Raw genomic sequence first — 8103 nt, 5'->3', positions numbered from 1 at the left:
AAGCCACTCAATCTGTGGTATTTTGAACAGCAGTCCTAGCAGACCAACGTAACAACTTTGTAAATAGTCCCTTCATTTAACAATATTTAATTATGCAGCTTGAGGGTGAAATCTATTTGTTGTTGGAAGCAGACTGATCTAGATCTATCAATCTATCTACGCCTTATTTATTGTGGTTCGTTTTTTTTCTGTTAAGAAATCGAATCCTGCACATTAGCTTTCTTGTAAGTATAATATAATATATCAATATAATATCAATATAATGTTTGTGCAACACTCTGAACATATTTAGTCAGAGTGATCTGGAGTGGTCCTCTTATAGCCCTCGTCCGGGCGATTTCCATCCACATGGAGGTGGGACTTCTCCGGAGCTGTCTGTCCCTCCAGGATGGTGTGGTTCATTGGTCGTTTTGATCAGAATCATCCCTGGAATCCCTCGGTAGCAGTGCTATCCCTGTGCTTATGAATGTTTTAATCACCTCCCAAATTAGACCAGAAAGCAATTGTTGCTTTATTTAACCATTCTGTGGAAATCTCTTTTATGGTAAGGAGGTAATATGTTTGTTGTAGCATTTCATCTCATTCCTTTTTATTTCCAAATTACTATTTATTTATTCCCAGTGATTCATTAAATCGATTTTTTCAAAATAAAAGAACACCACTGAAGAAGAGGAAACTTTTGGTGTTCCTGATTTTTAAAAAGGGAACAAAAATATAAAAGGCCTTTCACTGGAAATACCCTATTAAAAAATAATAAAAGCCTTCTCTGCCAAATTAAATTGTAGCAATGTCAAAGGTAGTGAAATCAAGTTTCATGCTCATTTGCCTATGTTGGATAATTAGCAAAGCAGATCTTTCAAACAGAATTAACCAAAGAAGAATGAACAGTTTAGGAAAAAAGAAATTTAACAGCCTTGGGGAAAATATAACTAGAAATTGAAAATCCAATCCATTCCCATTTTGAGCTACTGAATGTGGTTTGACTATATGGAAGAGTGGCCTGGTAAATCCCTCCTACCAACGTCCATCTTAAAACATGGCACTGAAAGCCATGCTTGTCACTTAGGTTAGTATTTCATTGTGGCTTTCAAGATAATATGCTGTCCATTTTTTAATAACATTTAACATGTTCATCTCCCTTTGACTGAGCACTTACAGCAAAATTATTAGTGCTTATGGCTTACTGCAGACAGTATTTATGCTGCTTTCCAGAAGCCACTTTTATCTGTTGAGGAAAAAAAAAAATCCCACTGTAGGATTTCCAACCTTTTAGGCTAACGTCTGACTCTATTAGCTCCTAAAGAGAAGAACCATAAATAATCTTCCCATTTTACATTCTATGCTTTTAGCTAGAGCATTAATCACAGAGGTTTTTTTCTTTGCCTCATGAGAAAAACCAGTCTTATAGTTTGAAAATTTGGTTTACAGAACAGGGTTTTCAGGGTAGGCAGGGGTGGGGGTTGGATACAGAAGAGGGTCTTTGCTGGGTTTTATGAGTAAAAACTTTGGGAAGAAATGTTTTTTTTTTTTTTCCTTTCTACGGCCAGATGATATCTCAGTGATCTCCCTGGTAATAAATTTGGGGGGAGGGGTGTCATTAACTCTTTCAGATCAGAAGGGTGCCATTTGTTCGTCATAGTAACAATGCACCTGAGCCATCCCATGGACCTGAGCCATTGATTGGTTCCCTGGGAGCGTGGTGTTTAAACTCAGTGTGGGGGTAACGTTAAAACAAGATTAAGGTTGATTAATGGTAGTTTTTTTTTTTTTTATGGGCTTTCTCTGAAATTCACATGAATATAATTTAATTACTATTATCATTACTTTCCTCGTCATTGAAGTGACAGGTGTTCTTGGATATATTTCATTAAGTAAATAGGCATTTTCTTTTTCTTACAAGGTGATCATGGGAGAGCAGTTTTTAACACAGTTCTTGATTTCTTGCTCTCTTTTTTTTTTCAAAAGGCTCTACATCATCTTTAGGAATTAGCATGGCAGGACTTGATGGTGCCAGTTGTGGTTCAACCATTAATCCCCCACGTAATTTGCTTCTTGAACTAGGTTTACGCTAGGTCAGTAACTCATTTCAGAGACTTGGAAACTGCTTGTTTGATTTGATTTCACCTACTGACAAAATTTGCCTTTTAATTTTGTTAATACTTCCATACGGTTTCTGATCTGACTTAGGTTAGATAAGACTTTTAAGGAACAATTTCAATTGACTTAGATTAACAGCAGTAATAATTTACTAAATGGCAGTGTTATTCACTCTTAAATGTATATGTGGTCTTAAAGTCTCCAATTTTTATAATAGATGTAAGTGGGAATAAAATGACTAAACTACCATATACAAATTTTTCCTATGCTTCTCAAAATTATTTGGAAACCGACCCCCCCCAAAATATCAGACTTTCTTTTTACTTTTTGTGAATCTTTGAAGAACTTGATCACATTGTTTTAACTTTAGTATCTCTTTTATCTCCATTTAACTGCCGTTTTCACCATAATTGCTACTCTCTCATCATTTAACTATTATTGTCCCCAAGAAATGCAATTTAATTGATAAGTAAGAAAAAACATTCTTTCCATTAAGGAATAGTTTATTTTTTCTTTTCTGATAATGTAAACTATACACTCCCAATTTTTCTCCTTGCCTTGGCTACTTAGGTCCTTAAAACAAAATGTTGCTCTCAATTCTTAGGAACATATTGTCTTCTTTCTTTTTCCTTGATCCTAAGTTTCTTTCTTTATGTTTTGAAACTTTATTATAGATCTCTTTGTAATTCAAATTATTTTAAGAATGTGGGTTATATATAAAAATCTTTTCTATAATTAAATATGTATTTTTCTAGAATCAGTAGATCAACAAGTATTTATGGCAGAAATGCAGTGAAAAAAAACCTATATTTGGTGATCTGAGGAATAACTTGTTTCTCTGATGGTTTGGCAGAAAGTTCTCTGGCATCTTGACATAACAGGGAAGAGGATAGGAAATCCTGAAATGTTAATATTGCCTGTCAGATTAATGGAATAGGGACTCAAAATGAAAATCAAGTTAAGGTATAGGAAATAAAGAAAGTTATATTTCTTACTTGCTTGAGAATGTACATTAAGATTTGTGCTCGCTATATATCGAATCCAATAACAGTAGTACTAGAAGGGGGGCTGTAAAAGTCAGATAGTCCCATGCCCTCATTCTGTACTGATTCCCAGTGTGGGAGTTTAAGATATGCTACCCCAAAATGCTGAATATTTTAAGCTAAAGGAATTTCAGAAATGGCTAATGCAGAATTTTCTGACCTCCCCTGTCTCCCCTGAAGCAGGTCATGAGACCCTCACGTGAGAAGTATCCTCCATACACCAGAGGAAAGGCGCATCCTTATCTCCAAAGACAGAGGGACCATGAGAGGAATTTGAACAATCAGCCTTGCTAGGTTTCCCCTCGTTTACTACCCTTAGCTCACATCCTATTATGTTTTCCCAAAACTTTTCATTCTTCAAATCTAGTACAGAGAAGTACAAAATGCTTAACCATTTCTTTAGATCTTCATCTCCTTACAAAGGTTCTTGTGTCATGTGAAACTTACATTAAATAAATTTTTATGCTTTGCTCTTGTTAATCTGTCTTTTGTTGGTCCAATTTACAGGGCCCCAGCCGGAGAACCTATTATGGGGAGAGGAAGAGATTTTTCTTCCCCTACACTATCTCCACAAACATCTTAAACAGTCTTATTTTAAACTGTCTTTGAAGTTATTTTACTAAAACCAGTTCTTGGGTATAAATGATCACCTTTGTCTTATCTGCTGATTTATCCTCATAGTGCTTTATTTCCTGGGGTGGTTTCTGATTTTTTACTATAAAGTCATCTTCATCAGGGATTGTTTTGTTTTCGATGAAGTCTCTTGTATGCTGAGTTGTTTCTACTGGAATAAGCATATCATTTGGAATCAATCAGGATTTGGTTCCGACTTCAAGTTTTCCACTTCTAGTTCTGTACATTTGGACTGTCTGACCTTCTTAAACCTCAAGTATTTTATCTTAAATGTTTCATCAGCAAAATGGGGATTGTGCAGAATTGTTTCTGTGAGAATTAAATAAGGTACCTGGAGCCAACAGACCTAACAAATGGTACTTATTATTATTTGGATAAATACTTCATAAGTGGTGAGTGTCTATCTTGAGCAAAGTTAAAAATGTCCTCAAAGAGGTCATCCTTGACCCACGATCTAAATTAGGTTTCCCTCTAACATTCTTTCGTAAAGCTCTGTATTTTCCCTTTATAGCATCTGCTGCTATTGGTAACCGTGCATCTAATGTAGTAGTAGCACTCAGTGCTGAGTGAGGAGGCTGTGAGAGGACTGGGAAGAACTCCATGTCTCTAACCAGGGCAGTTCCCACTTGGATCTGCCAGTTGTTCTTTTTGAGGGAGCAAGGGACTCAGTGCTATTGGATTTTCCAATTTTTTCATATAACCCAGAACTCTGACTTTTTCTGGGAAATGTCCCGGTTTTAAAATGTACAAAAATAATTCAATTTAAAAAGACATTGTGTGGGCCAAACAAAATTCATCCGTGGGTCATAACAGATCTGAAAGCTGCCAGTTTAGAATTTCTGGTTTATATCTGTCACCATGATTAGACTATACTATGTTCACTGTTGTGTGTGCCGTGCCGGGTACAATGGGGGCACATAGTAGGCACCAAATATTTGTTGAAAGAGAAAGAAGGAAGGGAGGAGGGAAGGTAAAAAGAAGGAAAGAAAGAATAAAGGACTGCAACTGGTTTCCTTTTTTCTCTCTGTAAAGAATTACATTGGAAAAATTGCCAGTATTAAGAATATTAGAAAGTCTGAGCAAATTGATGGATTTCATATTTAAGAGTTCTAAGTGAGTTAATATAAACTAAGAAAGAAAATGCATTCACCGCTTCTCTGTATAATTTTTAGGGAAAAATAGAATTAGGAATTTTGTTACTTTTATAACCAAATGTTAAAAAAATAAAAATGTTTTGACTACCTCATACGTGAAATTTGCAATGTGTAAGTATTGTATTGAACAGACTTTGGTTGCATATTGTCAAACCATTTCTTGTTTGCTGGGAAATAGGATTTAATCTCTGACCTCAAGTTTTATTGTGTAATGAGCTCACCAAATACATTTGAACTGTGCATTTCCATGGTAGTGTGATTTGTGTAGTGACTTGAACTCTGGAAATCATTGCAGCTGTCATTTAGTGAAAAATAGGAAAAAAGAGGCTTTGGGGAGCTTAGATTTCTAGAGCCAATGCGAAGGGGAAAACCTCAAATGCCAGATTATTTAGAGACCGTCTAAATCAAAGTGACTATCTTTGACAAATTTGTAAATTTAAGGATTCCTAGAGATTTGTTTTTGGGCACACAAAATATGCATCAGTAACTACAGAGGTCTGCTAGTCAGATTACTGAATTGTAAAGTTAAAGATCAACAAATGTTCCTAATAGATACTTATTATGTATACTGCACTACTTCAGGCGCTATGGCCCCAAAAAGTAAGTATTAAAAGTAGTGGTGGAGAGGACCATTCCTGTACGCGAGGAGTTTACAGCCTGGTTGGGAAACAAGACTGATAATTAGGGAAGGATAAAAGGCTATGATTAAGGGCTAAGCCATGTGTTAGACTATAAGTGTAACGAGAAATCAGAAGGTTAAAATTATAGCAGGCTTCAAAGATTCTGTAAGACTTCAGCTAGAGCTTCAAGAAAGTATCCTTATGATTTAAAGAAGGAAAGACTATACATCACTGTTGTGGTTCTCTCTGCTTTTAAAAGTCTGTTAATTCTTATCTTGGGCTTTTCTAAAAAAATGTTTCCTTGTCCACTATCAATTTACATATTTAAGATATTTTTCTGTAATTCCTATATTTAATCAGTCAACAAGTCCTATGATTTCTTCATTCAAATTGGGCTTATTACTCATAATTCCTTAGCTAAGGACTTTTCAACTTCATGCACAGATTTTGATTTGTCTAAGTGCATGCAGCGAGTGGCAAGGCTAAGAATAGAACCAAAGTCCTATGCTTTATCTCTGATCCCATATGGTATGGCCCACCCTTGACAATTTTAAAATATAAATATTCTCTACTATTGGTTACATAAACCATACACATCCTTATGATAGAGTACCACACAGTACATCATAATTATACTGCACAGCACATCATAATATGTGATTTATACTTACATTTATCGTGGAAGTCATTCATAATGTAATGTTAAATGAAAAAAGCAATTAGAAAATATGATCCTGTGCTCACTTCGGCAGTTCATATACTAAAATAGTAAATATGACTCCATCTTTGTAAACATATTTTTATGTATATGTTGCATGGGAAAGATCTGAAAATTTTACTCTAAAACATTAACTCGTTCCGAGTAGTGAGATTTTAGATAATTTAGATTCTTTTGTTTGTAATTTCTCATTTTTGACACTGATCATTTATTATTTGTGCAATTAGTAAGTAACATTAAAATTCCTTCCTCAAAAACCATGATGTGCTCCTTATGCTTACACTTAACAATTAGAAAGTTTAAAAACCCTGGTGTTTCAATCGCCTGGGTTATTAAAAATAAACATGCCAGTACTCAGGTCCTACCTCAGACCAATTAAATTAAAATCTCTGAAGGTAGGGCCCTGGCTTTTTTGAAAAGCTCTCTAGGTGACTCTATGTGCATCCAGTATTACCTGGGAATATATTAAAACTGCAAAATCTCAGATCCCGCTCCAGATCTACTGAGACAGAAACTCTGGGCCTAGGGCCTGGCAAGGTTTTTTCTTTTTCTTTTTTTTTTTTTAATTAAGTTTATTGGAGTAACATTGGTTAATACAATTATATAATTTTCAGGTGTACATTATAATTTGACATCTGTATATTCTATTGTGTTTATCACACAAAGTCCAGTTTCCTTTGGCTACCATATATTTGATCCCTTTTATCCACTTCCCCCTTCCCCAACCCCCCTATATTTGACCCCCTTTAATGGTCCACCTGCCCCCCTCCTCCCCCACCCTCTTCCCTCTGGTAACCACTAGTCTCTAGTCCATGTCCATGAATCTCTGTTCACCCTGTTCATTTGTTGCTTTTAGGTTTATATCCCACATATACGTGATATCATGTGATTTTCAACTTTTTCTGTCTGGGTTATTTCACTTAGCATGATTATCTCGAGGTCCATCCATGTTGTTGCAAATGGCAGTATTTCCGGCAAGGTGTTTTAACAACTCTTCCACCAAAGCTCGAGAACCACCGCCACAGAGCACAGGCTCGGCTTGACACTCATGTTTCTCTGTCCAGCCTCAAGCTCCCGCAACTTACCCTTTTCCATTTCCGACACTCACCTTGCACTCCAACTGGGTGAGAGTACGGTATGCCTCTTGATGCTGTGTGGCTAGGCCCACCTCTTCTCCCACACTCTTGACGCTTCCTGGCGCACCTCGTTGCTCTCCCTTTGAGCCACCCAAATTTCAGGCGTCCTTCGAGGCCCAGCTCACGTCTCATCGCCTCCGTGAAGCCTTTCTGCATCTCCCACTGCTACATCTCCCTCTCCTCTAACATTCATTTATTTTTTCAGTACGTATTTATTTCATGCCTATTATTCGTGAAGTGTTGAGTGAAATTCAAAAGAATTATGTCAGGGTTTCTACAGAGTTTTTATTTGTTTACATACAGGATGACGGGAGGAAAAGCGGATGTCGAAGGAACTAGGATGAGGGTGGACAGGATCTGAAGTTGGAGGTGGGAGAAGGTTGGTTAGAAGGTTGTCAGGCAGTTGATCGATCAGCAGAATGTGGATCTTTGCTCCAGGAGAAGGCCATGAGCAGAAAGGAACGAACAAGCTCCCCCATGTATTATATCTTTTAAAGGAATACACTTTCCTCCTATTTACAAAAGTAATGGGTTTATTGTAAAAAATTTGGAAAATGCAGAAAAATAAAACTCACATTCTTACTACCTTAAGATAAACACCGTTGTTAGTTCTTTGTTCTGTATCCTTTGTCTTTAAAACAGGACTAAATGGACACAGCCATGGATAAAATATATTTTACAATAAGATCGTATTAAACATAT

This window comes from Pteropus vampyrus, unplaced genomic scaffold (genome assembly GCF_000151845.1).
Source record: "Pteropus vampyrus isolate Shadow unplaced genomic scaffold, Pvam_2.0 Scaffold96, whole genome shotgun sequence".
Taxonomy (NCBI): Eukaryota; Metazoa; Chordata; class Mammalia; order Chiroptera; family Pteropodidae; genus Pteropus; species Pteropus vampyrus.
Note: the sequence above shows the minus strand (reverse complement) of the source record.